Genomic DNA, 20,038 nt, shown 5'->3' on the forward strand with positions numbered 1-20,038 from the left:
TAGAAGTACTGTCTGACATTGCAGCAGACATACTTTTAGTATGAATGGGCTATGAGCACGCAGCTCAGCACAATCGTAAATTCATTCAGCCCCAAATTTGTAACTGAAAGCCCTTACGGAGATCTGGGCACATAGCTAGATAAGACTTTGCAGGAGCCTGACACTGCACCCACGATCTGCTAATCATGGGTGCAATGCTGTGCAGACTCCAGTGTAAAGAAAAAAAAGGTTTTTTTTTTGACCTCCAAAATTTTTTTTTTTTTACTAAAAGGTGAACTTGCCCTGTAACACTTCTGAGAGTGTTTGATGCCTGTGTCCCCTGTCACGCAAAGATATGTGCACAATTGGTAGGAAATGTCACTGAAAATGGGTGGAGCCACAGTGTGTGACTGAGAGCACAGACATCCAACACTCCCAAAAGTATCAAATGCTGTAGAGTCTTAGAGAGACAATGTACAGTCAGGTCCATAAATATTGGGACATCGACACAATTCTAACATTTTTGGCTCTATACACCACCACAATGGATTTGAAATGAAACGAACAAGATGTGCTTTAACTGCAGACTGTCAGCTTTAATTTGAGGGTATTTACATCCAAATCAGGTGAACGGTGTAGGAATTACAACAGTTTGCATATGTGCCTCCCACTTGTTTAGGGACCAAAAGTAATGGGACAATTGGCTTCTCAGCTGTTCTATGGCCAGGTGTGTGTTATTCCCTCATTATCCCAATTACAATGAGCAGATAAAAGGTCCACAGTTCATTTCAAGTGTGCTATTTGCATTTGGAATCTGTTGCTGTCAACTCTCAAGATGAGATCCAAAGAGCTGTCACTCTCAGTGAAGCAAGCCATCATTAGGCTGAAAAAATAAAGCAAATCCATCAGAGAGATAGCAAAAACATTAGGCGTGGCCAACTGTTTGGAACATTCTTAAAAAGAAGGAACACACCGGTGAGCTCAGCAACACCAAAAGACCCGGAAGACCACGGAAAATAACTGTGGTGGATGACCGAAGAATTCTTTCCCTGGTGAAGAAAACACCCTTCACAACAGTTGGCCAGATCAAAAACACTCTCCAGGAGGTAGGTGTATGTGTGTCAAAGTCAACAATCAAGAGAAGACTTCACCAGCGTGAATACAGAGGGTTCACCACAAGATGTAAACCATTGGTGAGCCTCAAAAACAGGAAGGCCAGATTAGAGTTTGCCAAACGACATCTAAAACAGCCTTCACAGTTCTGGAACAACATCCTATGGACAGATGAGACCAAGATCAACTTGTACCAGAGTGATGGGAAGAGAAGAGTATGGAGAAGGAAAGGAACTGCTCATGATCCTAAGCATACCACCTCGTCAGTGAAGCATGGTGGTGGTAGTGTCATGGCGTGGGCATGTATGGCTGCCAATGGAACTGGTTCCCTTGTATTTATTTATAATGTGACTGCTGACAAAAGCAGCAGGATGAATTCTGAAGTGTTTCGGGCAATATTATCTGCTCATATTCAGCCAAATGCTTCAGAACTCATTGGACGCCGCTTCACAGTGCAGATGGACAATGATCCAAAGCATACTGCAAAAGCAACCAAAGAGTTTTTTAAGGGAAAGAAGTGGAATGTTAATGCACGGCCAAGTCAATCACCTGACCTGAATCCGATTGAGCATGCATTTCACTTGCTGAAGACAAAACTGAAGGGAAAATGCTCCAAGAACAAGCAGGAACTGAAGACAGTTGCAGTAGAGGCCTGGCAGAGCATCACCAGGGATGAAACCCAGCGTCTGGTGATGTCTATGCATTCCAGACTTCAGGCTGTAATTGACTGCAAAGGATTTGCAACCAAGTATTAAAAAGTGAAAGTTTGATTTATGATTATTCTGTCCCATTACTTTTGGTCCCTTAACAAGTTGGAAGCACATATGCAAACTGTTGTAATTCCTACACCATTCACCTGATTTGGATGTAAATACCCTCAAATTAAAGCTGAGAGTCTGCAGTTAAAGCACATCTTATTCGTTTCATTTCAAATCCATTGTGGTGGTGTATAGAGCCAAAAAAGTTAGAATTGTGTCGATGTCCCAATATTTATGGACCTGACTGTAGGAGACACAAGCTGCTGGAAAGGTGAGTATAATACCTCTTCTACTGCAGAGAATCAACATCTGGATTTCTTCATACGACTGAAAGGGTTGCTTTAAACAATACTCCAGGTCCACCATATACAGTGCTCAGCATAAATGAGTACAACCCTTTTCAAAAGTAAGAATTGAATCAATATCTTAATGAACACAAGAACAATTTCCAAAAATTTGACAAAACTGAGTTCTATAGAACATCTGCTTAGCTCATTACACGAAAGTAAGGTTAATATAACTTAGATTACAACACCTTCGGTTTTACTCAAATTAGTTGATGCAAAAATGAATACACCCCACAACAAAAACTACTACATCTAGTATTTTGTATGACCTCCATGATTTGTAAGGACAGCACCAAGTCTTCTAGCATGGAATGAACAAGTTGGCTACATATTGCAACATTAGTCTTTTTCCATTCTTCAAGAGTGACCTCTTTTAGAGCCTGGATGCTGGGTGGAGAGTGATGCTCAACTTGCCTTTTCAGAATTCACCATAGGTGTTTGATTGGGTTCAGATCAGGAGACATACTTGGCCACTGAATCATTTTCACCCTGTTCTTCTTCACAAATACAACAGATGTGTGTTTTGGATCATTGTCATGTTGTAAAAGTGCACGATAACCAAGGGCACAGAGTGATGGTAGCATCCTCTCTTTCAATATAGAGCAGTACATCTGTGAATTCATGATGCCATCAATGAAATGCAGCTCTCTGACACCAGCAGCAACCATGCAGCCCCACAGAAGGACATTGCCACCACCATATATTAGCCTATAATCGCCTAAGCTCCCACCTCACCGACAACAACCTCCTTGATCCCCTACAATCTGGCTTCCGTCCCCTACACTCCACCGAAACCGCCCTACTCAAACTCACCAACGACCTGCTAACTGCCAAAGCCAAAGGCCACTACTCTGTACTATTACTCCTCAAACTCTCTGCGGCTTCAGTGTTACCTATAACACTGCCAACTCCCCCTCACGCCCCCTCTCTGTTGGGGTCCCCCAAGGTTCTGTCCTTGGGCTCCTTCTCTTCTCCATCTACACCTCCTCCCTTGGTCAACTGATACACTCCCACGGCTTCAACTACCATCTCTATGCCGATGACACTCAAATCTATCTCTCCACCCCTCGCCTCACACCTTCAGTCTCCGCCCGAATCACTAGCCTTCTGAACGACATATTAGACTGGATGTTACTCCACTTCCTCAAACTAAACCTTGCTAAAACCGAGCTCCTAGTTTTCACCCCAGCCCACGCCCCCCCCCCACCTGGACCTCTCCATCACGACCAACAACGCCACCATCAGCCCCACCCCGCAAGCCAAAGTACTAGGTGTCATCCTAGACTCCAATCTGTCTTTCCAGCCCCAGATCCAATCGCTGACAAATTCATGCAGACTCCACCTCCACAACATCTCCAAAATACGCACGTTCCTAACTCCAGAATCAACAAAGCAACTCATTCACTCCCTTATATCTCGACTTGACTACTGCAACTCCCTCCTCGCTGGCCTACCCCAACACAGAATATCCCTGCTTCAGTCTATCCTGAATTCTGCGGCCAGACTCATCCACCTCACCAACCGCTCCGTATCCACCTCCCCCCTCTGCCAATCCCTCCACTGGCTTCCGATTGCCCAACCCATAAAATTTAAAATATTAACATTGACGTACAAAGCTGTTGATAACACTGCCCCAAACTACATCACCAACCTGATATCCATCTACCACCCAAAACGCACTCTCCGCTCCTCACAAAACCTCCTACTCTCCAGTTTCCTGGTCTCCTCCTCCCATGCCCGTCTCCAGGGCTGCCCCCATCCTCTGGAACTCACTACCCCAATCCATCAGACTGTCACCTACCCTCCTCACCTTTAGGCGCACCCTGAAAACCCATCTCTTCAGAGAAGCCTACCCAGCCCTCACCTAATTGCTGATCTCCTCCGCTCTTCCCACCACTCCATCCCCCACAGCTATTTTCTCCTGTACCACTCTCTCCTCCCTCCTAGATTGTAAGCTCCAAGGAGCAGGGTCCTTGAACCCCTCATGTATTGTATTGTTACTGTACTGTCTCGTGTACTGTCTCCCATTATAATGTACAGCGCTGAGCAAACTATTGGCGCTATATAAATACTGTATAATAATAGTATTTCACTGTAGGCACTGTGCATTTTTCATTGTACTCCTCACCTTTGCGACGCCATACAGTTTTGAAGCCATCAGTTCCAAAAACATTTATCTTGGTCTCATCACTCCAGAGTAAAGTCCCAGTAGTCTTCTTCTTTTTCAGCATGGGTCTTGGCAACTTCTAGGAGGGCTTTTTTGTGCATGGGCTTTAGGAGAGGCTTCCTTCATAGATGACAATCATGCATGCCATTCCTATGCAGTGTACACCATATTGTGTCAATACCCCAGTTTAGATTTTTACTTCTTAACCACTTGCCCTCCAGAGGATTTAACCTTCCTGGCCAGGCCATTTTTTGCATTATGGCGCTAATAAAAAGCACTGATTGCGGGACTGCGGCAGGCATTCTGACACTGGGGGGAACTGACTTGGTGTCACTGACATCCTCAGTGCTAATAAAAAGTACTGACACTGTACTAATGGCACTGGGCATGAAGGTGTTAACATGTGGGGCAATCAAAGGGTTAACTGTGTGCTGTGTGTGTGCTTCACTGTAAACACACTGCTTTGCAAAGCAGTGTGCAGGAGCTGACGGGAGAGAACTGTATTGTTTACAAACAGTTCTCCCCCCCCCCCCCCCCAATCGGAGATGCTTGGCAATTACCGGGTGCCGGCGAGTAATCACCTGCCGAGATCCAGTGATTGACAGCCGAGGCCACACGCCCCTGCCCAGAACTGAAAAATCACACATATATATATATATATATATATATATATATATATATATATATATATATGTGTGTGCGATTTTGCACACCCATGCCACCCTGTAGCAGTACGTCTGCTATAGGGCGAATGGGAAGTGGTTAAGCTAACTGCAGTGAACTCGCATGGCCATTGGCTGTTAAATGTTTGTATCACTTTTGCTACAGTATTCTGACTAATAAGTACAGTTTTGCTCATCTTCGTGTAGCCTTCACCTTTCTTGTGTAAAGAAATTATTTTCTTTCTTCCTCAGACCTTGTGACATTTCTCTTCCATGTGGTGCCATTGCTGACAGCATGAAATGGGAAGGGGTTTTCTTTAAGCAATGCCTTTTTATAATCAACTGTCTGCTGGACACTTGTTTAATGAATAATTGGACTCACCTGTAGTTGAATGCTTGTTAATTAGGATTTTGTTGTCTAAAATTTAGCTTTGCTCCCAAGACTTTAATTATTTTAATTTTTGCAACATGGTCTTGAATGAATTTGTTAGGAAAAAATACTTTTTTGTGTGTGCAAATTAACAAATTTTGTTTGCATTCAATGGCCCCCACTTGTGGGAGTATTTTGTAGTATAGTGTCCCATAGAAAATGTTGATTCTGAAAGGAAAGTAAAGGTTTTCTGACAAATCTGTTGGGGCGTACTCATTTATGCTGAGCACTGTACATTCCAAGTACTTTAGAAAATGTTCTATCTACCCTCATTTATCCTGTATACACAAGCCTGAATTCCTGGAGCACCAAGAACAATCAGGTTACCCTGCTGTTTGTTACCTTATTTTGCTGCATCCATTCCAGAGGAGCATGAGTTGGATAGAAGTCTGAACTTCCTACCTAAAAGGTAATACCAAAGCGAGTCTAGATGTTGGAATACAGTGTTCATATATTTTGTGTGACAACTATATCAGTATTCAGTAGAGATATATTCTTCAACCAGTAGATGGCAGTGTTTCTGATTTTGTAGCTGTATCTATGGTAAATTGTATGTCTTCTCTGAATAAAGTGTCCTGTTTCCTTGTTGCAATGAAGCAGGAAATCACTGTCTGTTCTGTAGCATTATATAAAGAATTTTTAACACTAGGGTTCACTTAATGGCCAAGCATTTTCGTTCTACTATAGCATAAGTTCTGTCAGCCATGGTTAATTTTCAACTGAGAAAGACCACAGGTCCATCTGGATGGCAAATTCTTTTGAGAAGTCTGGAGCTAACATTGTGGGATGTTGGCACAGCGCTGACTTGAGCTCAGAGAAGGCCCTTTCAGCATCCACATTCCTAAAGCTTATTCTTCTGGGATCACAGTAAATCCTGATTTCTCAGGGAGTCTGAAGCTGGCTATACACTAGTAGAATTTTATTTGAAATGTGTTGTTTTGAGAATGTTCATTTGATTTTCTAATCATTGGTGGGGTCAATTGACATTAGTTTTCCACCACAGTGATGAAAAAATTTGAAGGAGCAGGATGGAAAATGAGCAAATTTCTCACAGTTTGGTTTTGGTTCAAGAAATGATATTAATTTAAAGCGCTGAGCAAACTGTTGGCGCTATATAAATCCTGTATAATAATTCATTTCAAAATTGATTGTTACAAGCAAACAAAATTTTTGAATGACATTCATCGAATGTACATTGAATTTACGTTCAGTAATCGAATGTACATTGAATTTACGTTCAGTCATTGAATGTACATTGAATTTACGTTCAGTAATCGAATGTACATTGAATTTACGTTCAGTCATCGAATGTAAATTGAATTTTTGTATGAATATTCTTAAAAACATTTGTTAGAAAATCTACAAGTGTATATAGCCAACTTAATACTGTCTGGACCTTTGGCAAAACGGATTCCCAGTCTACTGAAATGTTTTCTACAGACATCTCCTTTGGTATTATGCTGCCCGCAATCAATGATTCCTGTCCTGAATCTGCCTCCTGAAACTCCTCCTCTAAGCTCCTCTGTAGTTCAGAAGGCAGGCTCTGTGATACAGTAGTGTCTACTCACAAGGTAAGGAAGTAAATATCTAGGGATGTTCACAAAAGTGAGTTAACAAACTTCAAGATTATTCAGATTAATAGGAGTACACTAGAAATAATTGAAGCATAGTGTGATAATAAATACAGTCAGGTCCATAAATATTGGGACATCGACACAATTCTAACATTTTTGGCTCTATACACCACCACAATGGATTTGAAATGAAACAAACAAGATGTCCTTTAACTGCAGACTGTCAGCTTTAATTTGAGGGTATTTACATCCAAATCAGGTGAACGGTGTAGGAATTACAACAGTTTGCATATATGCCTCCCACTTGTTAAGGGACCAAAAGTAATGGGACAGAATAATAATCTTAAATCAAACTTTCACTTTTTAATACTTGGTTGCAAATCCTTTGCAGTCAATTACAGCCTGAAGTCTGGAACACATAGACATCACCAGACGCTGGGTTTCATCCCTGGTGATGCTCTGCCAGGCCTCTACTGCAACTGTCTTCAGTTCCTGCTTGTTCTTGGGGCATTTTCCCTTCAGTTTTGTCTTCAGCAAGTGAAATGCATGCTCAATCGGATTCAGGTCAGGTGATTGACTTGGCCATTGCATAACATTCCACTTCTTTCCCTTAAAAAACTCTTTGGTTGCTTTTGCAGTATGCTTTGGGTCATTGTCCATCTGCACTGTGAAGCGGCGTCCAATGAGTTCTGAAGCATTTGGCTGAATATGAGCAGATAATATTGCCTGAAACACTTCAGAATTCATCCTGCTGCTTTTGTCAGCAGTCACATCATCAATAAATACAAGAGAACCAGTTCTATTGGCAGCCATACATGCCCACGCCATGACACTACCACCACAATGCTTCACTGATGAGGTGGTATACTTAGGATCATGAGCAGTTCCTTTCCTTCTCCATACTCTTCTCTTCCCATCACTCTGGTACAAGTTGATCTTGGTCTGATCTGTCCATAGGATATTGTTCCAGAACTGTGAAGACTTTTTTAGATGTCGTTTGCAAACTCTAATCTGGCCTTCCTGTTTTTGAGGCTCACCAATGGTTTACATCTTGTGGTGAACCCTCTGTATTCACTCTGGTGAAGTCTTCTCTTGATTGTTGACTTTGACACACATACACCTACCTCCTGGAGAGTGTTCTTGATCTGGCCAACTGTTGTGAAGGGTGTTTTCTTCACCAGGGAAAGAATTCTTCGGTCATCCACCACAGTTGTTTTCCGTGGTCTTCTGGGTCTTTTGGTGTTGCTGAGCTCCAAACAGTTGTTTTGGCTACGCCTAATGTTTTTGCTATCTCTCTGATGGGTTTGTTTTGTTTTTTCAGCCTAATGCTGGCTTGCTTCACTGATAGTGACAGCTCTTTGGATCTCATCTTGAGAGTTGACAGCAACAGATTCCAAATGCAAATAGCACACTTGAAATGAACTCTGGACCTTTTATCTGCTCATTATAATTGGGATAATGAGGGAATAACACACACCTGGCAATGGAACAGCTGAGAAGCCAATTGTCCCATTACTTTTGGTCCCTTAACAAGTGGGAGGCACATATGCAAACTGTTGTAATTCCTACACCGTTCACCTGATTTGGATGTAAATACCCTCAAAGTAAAGCTGACAGTCTGCAGTTAAAGCACATCTTGTTTGTTTCATTTAAAATCAATTGTGGTGGTGTATAGAGCCAAAAATGTTAGAATTGTGTCGATGTCCCAATATTTATGGACCTGACTGTATACACTCACTGACCACTTTATTAGGTACACCTGTTCAATTGCTTGGTAACACAAATTGCTAATCAGCCAATCACATGGCAGCAATTCAATGCATTTAGACATGTAGATGTGCTGAAGACGATTTGCTGAAGTTGAGTGGGAAAAAATGGTATTGCGCTACTTGCCCTAAAAATGAGTGAGGCTCAATACAATGACACATGAAACTACTGATAAATGAGTGAACAATCCCATAAAACAGAAAATAAGTGAACAATCCACATAAACCAAGTAACTAGTGTACATAATATTATCCACAGGAGTGAATCCACAGTATGTGTAACAAGTGGCAATAACGTGGTCAAAAGGTGAAAAAACAACAAATGTCAGGGAATAAGTGACATTTAAGGTACCATATAAAAACCAAAAACGTTGTCAATGTCAATACAAAGTGGAATGAGGAAAAATGAAATGAAACCTGGTAAAATGGTGGCTAGAAAACATCAAGTGAAGTGGATAAATGAGGAAAAAATATGCAATCTCCACCCTTGCCCCCTCACTCCCCCTGTCTCCATCAACCTTTTATGATGGATTTCACACTTGGACCTTTCCAAGCCCTACCCCTCCCCCCCTTTTTTTTCTTTTCCTCTCTCCCTCTCCTTACCCACCCCCTTCCCCCCTCCTTGGTAAGATACTTGTGGACCGAAATAATACACTTATAGTAGGAAAAAAGTGGCCGCAGTGCAGATGTTAACTTTAACGCCCAGTTAGTAGATCCCACCGATCTCAACACTCACCAGTCTATTATCTACCAACCCTACTAAACTAGTTAAACTGAATAACTACACAAGGATCCAATCCTCAATATGTCACTGTGGTACCTAGTAATATTTGATCATACTGAGTACTGGTTGTACTGTATGTTTTTTGACCTTTGTTCCTTTCCTCTTCACATTGCTAAAAATGTTTTTCATTCCTTTCTTGGTTTTGTTATTACTATCATACGCGAAAGTTGTAACACTTTATTTGTAATTGCTGTTCATATTCCAATAAAAAACATTTTTCTTGGAAAAATAAAAATTTAAATGTGTAAGTGTGTAAACTAAAACCTGGTACTCACTATTTTTTTTTTTCTTTCAACCCAGCGAGCTGAACGAAAAAAACCTGACCGCTCAGGAGGAGCCACTGTACTAACTATCGAATGTTAGTACAGCAATCTCCCCTGCTGTGCCTTTGTTTTCTGACAGGGGGGACCGCCCCCCACCAAAACACTCTATTCAGTGCTCTCAGCCATTGGCTGAGAGTGCTGATTGGCAGACCATTTTCAGTCTTGCCCCTTTGACAGAAGCAGGCCGAACAGCCGGCTTCTGTTGGACCGACTGCCGAATACAAGGGCCGAGTGCGGGCTGCTGTCTATTGAACCGGCTGATGCTGCCTGATGTTCGGCCCATGTGTACTAGGCTTAATTCTTTAGAACAGACAAAAATAAAACATCCACTCTGTAACACCTGTTGGCACAATACAGACTGCCTCTATAATTTGTTTTATATCTACATAGGAAGATTTAATGAAGGGCAGGCCACCTTTGATCACATAATTTCATGGGTTTTTTTTGCTGCTGCCTGAAACTTTCCCCCTGAATTGTGGAAGGGAAAGCAGCTTTTTTTAACCTTTGCTATTCTCCTGCTCAATGGCAGAACCACAACTTTCATCCTCTTCCAGTACCTCAACACTTAAAAAGAGGGAGGAGGAAAAGGGTGCATGGGTAGTCCTCCAAAAATGCTATGTGCCTAATGCTAGCTGGGTCCAGGTGAAATGGCACTCGGGCACAGTTGGACTGGCCTACAGATGTGTTGTCATTCATTGTGATTGACAATAGATCTACATTACAAGTGTCTGGCCCTCCCCCCTTGGCAAGGCACCATTTTACTATGTTGACGGGGACAAGAGCCTCTTTCCCATATCCCTGGCCTGGTCGACATGGGGGTCTGCAGGGAAGGGGGTGGTGTATAATCAAAATGGAAGCCCACTTTATGATAAGGGGTCATCCAGGTATATGGCCCTCCCCGTATATGAATGAGTAAGAGGTACATTACTCATTCACCAAAAAAAAAAGTAAATGTACACATACCATAGCAGATAAAGCTGCTAGGAGTAATCTGTGTGTTGTGCCAGCCGGGAAGGCTCCCTGTGCCCCCCTGCCCGCAGAACGCAATAGCTCTGCGGGAGACATTCCCCCATAAACACTGAATATACTGAAGAGGGAATAGAGAGATTTTCTTACCTTTCACATGGTGGAAAAAAAGAAAATCAATGTATCTATAGCTTGCTTAAGGGCAACATTGTGACAGGACAGCCCAAGGCAGACTGGTCATATGTGCCCCCAGCAGCAAAAATCCCACAGGCTGCCACTGACAGGGCTGTGACAGTTGAATCTGCAAGGAGGAAGAAACTCCCATGCGCTCAGTGGTTGGACCTAGATAGACTGCCAGGATCTATTTTATCCAGCCTGTCACCCAGCCAGAAGCTTGAAAGAAGATTATCTTCAGTGGTAGAGAAAAACAAAAAGGATTTCTTTCAAAGGAAAATATACAAAATGGGGAACTAAATCCCAGCATGAAATATTAGGTATTGATCCCTTTATACTATACCAAAAATTGAGCTCTTCAGGAAGTGACAGGGTTGGGCCACCCCTAGGTTGAGCATTTGTTTTGTACCTAGTGTCCTACTCTTGTGGGTGGCAGTTTTAACTAATCGTAAAGAACAGAAAAAACTATGCCCACCAATGAACGTAATAGAATATAATGCAACATTGTTGCTCTATGGAAAGGGTAGTTTTAGCTAGGCTTTAAGTAAGCAACACATAAATAAACCCAACTACAGCTAACACTTTTGAAACTGGTTTTGTTTTCTTTTTTTTTGTTTTTTTTAAATAAAGCACAAAGCTGGCTGTTGTAGGCACACTGGCCGTATAATATACAGTATATTATAATAGTTTGTCCAGACTATCACTTTTTTTGGACTATGTGACCTGCTTGTAAATGTGAAGACATTATACATAAAGGTGAATTAAGAGGAATTCATACACTAAATACAATCTTTAGAGGTGTCAACCCTATACTATTACTAGAATACAATATTTTTCATTATAGTTAAAAGCTCAGAAACAAATCACCTGTTCACTTAAAAAACAAATTTTAGTTTCTAACCTGTGTGCCTCACCTGTGTGTATATAGGACAGAAAAGCAATTACAATCTGATCTCTAACACTCAGTACAGACTAAACGTCCAAGAATTCAGGACTTTTCAAAGAGTTTTCAATCTATAAAAAGCGTCAACACTGAAATGCGCTAACAGCTCTTATTCAGATCTGCAGATAGCAGTAGTGGTGAATGAATTTAAGTATAGGCAAGTTGTCCAAGTTCAATTATCTCATCAAATAGCATTCTAAAAAATAAATCTAGAGAACAGTCACTTAAAGCTGACATTCATAGGCATTCGTTTATTAATAACAATTAAATCTCTGATCTGATTGTAACTAGTTATGCCAGGTGACAACATAATGTCTATGGTGGTCCATTTAACTGAGGTTGAAATTTGCTAAAATCACAGATGACATATAGGAATGAAATAGTTTGCACAAGTCACTAGGTAAGTGAGCATTGTATGAGTATAAAGTATACATTGTCTTTGTCCAACTTACATTCAGTCCGTAAGAATCCTAAACCGTGCGCCACATCTTCTGAGCTTGTGCTTTTAATCTAACCATCTGCAGCGAATAACACTTTTAGAATATTGGGTCCTAGAAGTATGGCTGTTTGGTCCCTGTATTATCTCTGTTGACTTTTCTACTTTCTGTTTGCTTTTCTGGCACAGATGAAAGAAGTAAATGTCCTTCAAATGTGTGCTCTCTTTTCTGGGGCATTAACAAAGCTTGTCAAATACTCCCTTCCTATTCATTTTTTTTCCATGTTTAGAACCCTGCATTGATATGGGGATCCACTCTCACACTGATCAGTTTTTGATCCATTTTTGATCAATTTTTCAGTTATGTAATAGAGCAATGCTTTCACACTGCTTTATTACAAAAACACATAACGCATCCCTTTAAAAAGAGAAGTAAAGCCAAAGCTATTTAGCTGTACTTCTCCTATGGATTACAAGAGTGCAGTTCTTTCTACACTCCTGTGACCCATTTTCAGCCAACAGAGGGCTAAAGCTCACTGTCAGCTGAAGTCACAGAGCTGGTCAAGGCTCTGAAAAGATTCCAACCATATGGTAGCGATCCACCCAGATGCCTGAACCGGCAGCTGGCTCAGCTTCTCAGTGAGCCATTGAGAGCCTGAACCAGCCCCTCCCACCCCCTCCACAGCCCCGCGCTGCAGTGAGCACTGCAGGGGCAGAGCAGAGAGCCAGTGACGTACACCCAGCTCTTTGCAGCCTGAAGACAGAAGGCTGAGTGATCAATGGTCTTTGAACACTCAGTTCTCAGTCCTAAAGCCGATGGGGGACAAATGCAGCATCAGAACGATGCTGCATCCACCTAGGTGAGTATAATTTTTTAAGATCCTTTCACAGGGATTCGTTTTTCAGTAAACCAAAAAAAAAAAGAAGTGGAAGAAAACTGCATGAAAAATGCATCCCTTTAAATGTTATAAAACTCTTCACACTGGTCAGTTGCATTTCTGGACCCTTTTTTTAAGCTGCTTTCACAGTGCTCTGTTGTAAAACGCATAATCTTCCACTTTTTTTTTTACTGAAAAACTGATCAGTGTGAAAGGACCATATCATGCACCAAAAATGCAACAAACTGGATGTTTAAAAGCACAACTGACTAGTGAGAATAGTTCCATAGGAACTCTTTAAAAGAGAAGCTTGGGATTCATTAGTATAAACTTTGTTACGGGAAAATCAGAGGCAATGTGCGGAAGAATACTTCCAGACTGCTCATGTTACCACCACAGTGGTTTCTGTGCAAACATATAATTTGTAAATCTAGAGTGAATATTTTTAGCAAGAACACATTTTCATTTATTGCTGTGGAAGTTAACTCACTGAGGCATGTTTACAGAACCAAAAAGCAGTTGATTCTTCACTCAAAAACACGTAAATATTCACTTCAATTATCCAATCTTGGGTATTTATTGTGAACAGGAACAGAGCAATTGAATATTGACAGGGGTGTTTAACCTTTTGACTTTCCTGGGCCACATTGGAAGAAGAGGAATTTTTTTGGGCCACACATTAAACACACTAACAATAAGGATAGCTCTGCGAGGCCTCTGGTTTCTCTTGAAGTTATGTTTGTTTTATTGTAACTGTATGTGTTTGTCTTATGCACACGTAAATTTCAATAAAAATAATTTTATTAAAAAAACCCAAAAAACTAAAGATAGTTGATGAGCAGAAAAAAGTTAACGATCACTGATATAGATAACATACCTATCTGAGTAAAAAAACTTTTTTTTTTTGTAATATTTTTATTATAAAGTAAAAAAAGGCAACATAAAACTACCTATCTGAGTAAAAAAACTTTTTTTTTTTGTAATATTTTTATTATAAAAGTAAAAAAAGGCAACATAAAACTAGTACAATACGTGACATTGTTTTTGATAAACTAACGCCTCGATATTTGGTCTGATGAATGTAGTAGCAATTTTCAATTAATTCTCAGGGTGCTTATCAGATATTTTGGTTCTAATTTTGCCCTTCGTGTTCTTCATCCTTGAAAAAAGTTACTCACAAATATAGGTGCTGCCAAAAACTGATGATATGAATAAGGCATGATTGTGACGTGTAGAATATTTTTTTGGGGAAGATAAAACTTAGAAAAGTCCAGTGGAGAGATGTTGTAAAATTTTTCTTCAGCTGCATGTTTTTGCTGAGTGTAAACACATTTTTGCAAAAGCAAGTTTTTTAAAAAAATCAACATTCTTAGGTAAGTTTACAATTTTGTGCTGGGCCACATTCATAGCCCATGGACTGTGGGTTGGGCACCCCTGTTCTACACCATTATGATTATTTTATTTCATGTAATTGTTTTCAAATTCCTTTCCTTTTTTATGACAGATAATTGCTTTCCTATAGTGTTCGTCTATACGTATCTGTACAGCAATATATGGAAGGAGACATTGCCTTTTATTCTCTCTCCCTCTACTGAGATACTGATGTTATATCGCACCATTCTACTCCGGACAGCAGGGGGCAAGCTAAAGCCAAGCAAGCCCATAGACTCTTGGGAGTTGTAGTTTGATATGTCAGCCATATAATGGGATGAATTAGATTCCTTACACTACAGATCCCAATAGGCACTATGCAGTAGGTGAAGTGGAGAGAAGATTTTTATTAAACTGATTTCTTCCTCTTGGCAGCAAGGGAGTGAGAGAAAATGCACCTCTGTCTGGAATTCGCTTGCCAGCCCATACCAGCAGAGATCTGAACCTAAGACTTGGAGTGAGAGAATTTGGGTCAGCACAGTACCCCCCACATCACAGCACCTGCACTGCTTCTCACTATTGATCACCTGAGGCTTTAGGGGAGAGACCAGTGAGCAGTCTGTTTCGTTCCAAATGGAAATTCGGATGCATTTTTTGTTATTTGGAGATTCCGATGTATTAGAATTTCCGAATTACAATAGTAACGAATTTATACAAATCCAAAATAATGAAACAAAATTTCATCTGAAATTAGAATTGAAATCAAAAACTAAATCGAATTCAAAACTAAATCAAATGGAAAATAAAGGAATAGAGAAGAATAGGTAAATAGAATAGAAAATAAAATAATACAATAACACAGAATGGAAAATAAGGAAAAAGAAAAGAACAGAAAAGAATCGAGTAGAACAGAATAGAAAATAAAAGAATAAAACAGAATGGCAAAAACAACAGAATAGAATAAAATAGAATATAACCATCTAACGAAAATCAAATTTTGAATAGAATAAATGTGAATAGAATAGAAAAAAACAAAACAGAAGAATAGAAAAACAAAAACAATAGAACAGAATATAGCCAATTCAAATTTCAACTAGAATAAATTTGAATAGAGTAGAAAAACCAACTGAATAACAGTCTTAAGAAATTTGAATAAAATAAATTTGAATAGAATAGATTAGACTAGAAAAGAATGGAATAGAAAAGAATAGAAAATAAAAGAATTGAATAGAAAATACAATAGAATAAAATACATTATAACCATCTTCCGAAATTCAAATTTCGAATACAATAAATTAGAATAGAGTAGAATAGCAAAGAATACAGTTGAAAAGAATAAGAATAGAATAAGATGGAATATAACCCTCTTCCAAATTTCATATAGAATAGATTATAATAGAAAAGAATAGAATTGAAAATGAATAGAATAGAAAAAAATAGAATAAAATAGAAAAGAAATAAAATATAATTGTCCTCCTGAAATCCGAATTTGATCGACTTGAATTCCAATCGAGTGAATTTGGAAAATTCCAATTTGAATAATGAAAATGAATTCCGAAAATGAATTAAATTAATTTAACTGAACAAAATTATTTAAATAACGAAACAAAAGGAAACACATTTTTTCGTTCTGCATCTATATCTAACCCCTCCTTCCACAGCGAGAGATCACAGAATATTGATTAGCTTTCCTGCGTAATGACTGCTGAAATAATTCCATTTATTTGGAACACCAGACAAAACTTATTTTTTAAAAAGTCAAGGTTCTTGTTTTAAAACTAATTGTAGGCAGCAGTGACAATTATCTCTGATACTGATACTGCTAGTGGAAACTGAGCCACTGAGAGCAGGACATCAAGTGTACCCAATCCATACTACACTAATAATGCATTCTATACCGCACCTATTCCAAACCTAGACTGCACCTATACTACCCTATACCACATTATACAGAACCTTTACTGCATCTGAACCACACTTTGCAACTGTGCCGAGACTATACATTCACTGCATTCAGGTTAACCGGGACTGTCCTTAAGAGCACCAATGCTCTTAAAGGACCCCAGTGATAGCCAGCAGAAGAACATCTCAAAGGACTGCCCTGTCCCATAATTATTCTGCAAGCCCATATTGTTCCCCTGCCCCCCTCCACTACCATCCTCCTTTTCTTTTGGACAATGCATACCTAGCCACTCTAGGACTAGCATTGCTGCCATAAATGTGCTCTGGCAGTATAGTTCCAGCACTTGATAGATTATTATTATTATACAGAATTTATATAGCGCCAACAGTTTGCACAGTGCTTTACCATATAAGGAAGAATGTACAATTACAATACATTTCAGTACAGAAGGAATATGAGGGCCCTGCTCAAGGAGCTTACAATCTAAAGGAAGGGGGGAGGTGATACAAAAGGTGATAGCTGCGGGGGATGATCTGGTGGAGGTGATTCAAGTACAGTTCTTAGGTGGAGGTGGTTTAGGCTTCCCTGAATAAGGGAAGGGAATAAGTGAGTTTTCAAAGATCACCTAAAGGCAGACAGGGTGGGGGCTGACCAGACATGCTGTGGTAGGGAGTTCCAGAGGAAGGGAGAGGCTCTGGAGAAGTCATGGAGGCTAGCGTGGGAGGAGGTGATGAGGGAGCTAGAGAAGACGATGTCTTGGGAGGAGCAGAGTGGGTGATTTGGGCAATATATGTGGATGAGGTTGGTGATGTAGCTAGGAGCAGTGTTTTGGATGGCTTTGTAAGCTGTGGTTAGCAATTTGAATTTTATATGTTGGGTTAGTGGAAACCAGTGAAGGGATTGGCAGAGAGGGGCAGCAGTCACTGATCAGTTGGTAAGGTATATGAATCTAGCAGCAGCATTCATAATAGACTGAAGGAGGGATAGCCAGTGTAACATTAGACCAGTGAGGAGGGAGTTGCAGTAATCAAGGCGGGATAAAACCAAGGTGTGGATAAGTTGTTTTATGGTGTCATTGGTCAGAAAGGGGTGGATTTTGGAAATGTTGCGGAGGTTAAGGCGTCAGGATTTAGCCAGTGATTGGATATGGGGCCCAAAGGAGAGGTCAGAGTCTAGGATTACGCCTAGCACCCTGGCATGAGGGGAAGGACCAATGGTTGTGCTGTTGATCTTAATGGTAAAGTCATGAGTGGGGGATCGGGGTGGAGGAAATATTACAAGCTCGGTTTTGGGAAGATTGAGTTTAATGTAGTGATGTGACATCCATGCTGATATGTCTCTTAGTAGATTTGTGATACATGAGGAGATTGAGGGGGTGAGCTGGGGAGTGGAGAGATAGATCTGGGTGTCATCAGCATAGAGGTGGTATTTGAAGCCATGGGAAGTTATTAATTGGCCCAGGGAGGAGGTGTAGAGAGAGAAGAGGAGCGGTCCAAGGACAGAACCTTGGTACCCCAACGGAAAGAAAGGAGCGGAGGAGGAGGAGTTGTATGTGACACTGAAAGTGCGCTGAGAAAGGTAAGAGGCGAACCAGGAGGGAGCAGAGTCACGGAGGCCAATGGAGTGGAGTTTACTGAGGAGGAGTGGGTGGTCAACTGTGTTAAAGGCAGCAGAATGGTCAAGAAGTATGAGTATGGAGTAATGGCCATTGGTTTTAGCAGTTAGTAGGTCGTTAGTGAGTTTTAGTAGGGCAGTTTCAGTGGAATGTTGTGGGTGGAAGCCAGACTGTCGGGGATCAAGAAGGTTGTTGTCAGTGAGGTAGCAATTCATACGTTGTGTACAAGGCGCTCGAGAAGCTTGGAGGCAAATGGGAGCAGGGAGAGTTATTCAAACAGGTGGGGTCCAGCGAGGGTTTTTTGAGTATGGGGGTTTCCAGTGCATGTTTGAGTGTGGAGGGAAAGGTGCCCGTGGAGAGTGAGAGGTTGAAAATGTGGGTTAGAGAGTTTAGGATAGAGTAGGAAGGAGGCTGCAACAGTTGTGAAGGAACAGGGTCCAGGGGACATGTGGTGAAGTGGGCCTTGGAAAGGAGTTCGGCAACTTCCTCGGTGGTAACAGGGTAGAAGGAGGAGAGTGTTGAGTTTGGTATTGGGCCTGGTATGTCGGTTGGAGGAGGAAGCTTGACACTGGAGATCTCATCACGAATTGTGTCAATCTTGTTCTTGAAATGACTGGCAATCTCCTGTGCAGTAAGTAAGTTGGTGGAGGCAGTGGGAGGTGGAATAAGGAATTAAGGGTAGAAAAGAGCTGATGAGGATTGGATGAGAGGGTCTTGATGAGAGTGCTGTAGTAATTTTGCTTAGCAGCGTGGAGGCTGGAGTTGTATTTGAGAAAAGCGGATTTGTAGAGGGTAAAGACATTCAGGGATTTCGTTTTACTCCATGCTCGCTCAGGAGTGCGACTGCGTCTCTTGAGACTTCTGGTGTCATCTGTTTAGTCAGTAGATTAAACTTTACTACTGCTCACTGATGCACTTAAAGTGGCTTTCCTACTGTTTATGCTGACATGGACACAAAATGTCATCTTATGCCTGGTACTTACTGTTAATCTCTGTGTATACTAAATTGTGTTGTTACCATTGTTAATCTATTTTATGCTTGCCTAATTACCAACCATATTTGGTGACAGTATGTTATGTTTGCCTTTACTACCTGGTTTGGTGCCTGTTTTCTTTTATATAGCGCTGCTACTGGGTACTAAATATTACTTTCAGTGAATTCCTGCAATATTGCATGTTTGTACACTCAACCTCGTGTGTCAGAGGAGCTAAGGTTCTTGAGAAAGTGGACACAAAGAACAACCAGCCACGTGACATGCAGTCCTTATTTGATCTTCACCAGTATGTCCTCAGTCTTTGCCCAGCTTCTTTCAACCTGGAAGGCTGAAGATAGCTAGTTAATTGCGGAAAGTAATTACACCATGGACAGATCCAAAGAGAAGTTGAATATTGCAGCCAGTACCATTAGCGAATCTTTAAAAAAAAACAAAAAAACTCAGAATTGGGCTTTTACATTGTTGACAATACATTAAAAAAAAACCTTGAAAAAGCAACAGAAATGTTTATGAATACATCTTATTGTAATATCTTTGAGTCAGTATCTTTTCAAATTGTCTGAATGTTATGACAGAAGCAGGAGCTCATGTAAAACAGCTCACTTGGAAAGTATTACAAGTATGCTGGTTGCCATAACTAGTTTGCATATGAGTGTTTGTGTCATTAATCTAAATGTTTCATCAACTTACACATTTTACATCAGCCATATAAGATAAAAATGCTTCTGACAAAGTTGCTGTTTTGACATTTGTCTCTCTTTACCTAATTAATCTTTCACCCACTTTTATGCTAACTGTGCTTGCAAAACCATACTAAACAATTGGGAGAGTGGGGAGGATTACAGATGACAGGT

This window comes from Staurois parvus, unplaced genomic scaffold (genome assembly GCF_062004578.1).
Source record: "Staurois parvus isolate SC_StPar_1 unplaced genomic scaffold, SC_StPar_1.0 ptg000336l, whole genome shotgun sequence".
NCBI lineage: Eukaryota > Metazoa > Chordata > Amphibia > Anura > Ranidae > Staurois > Staurois parvus.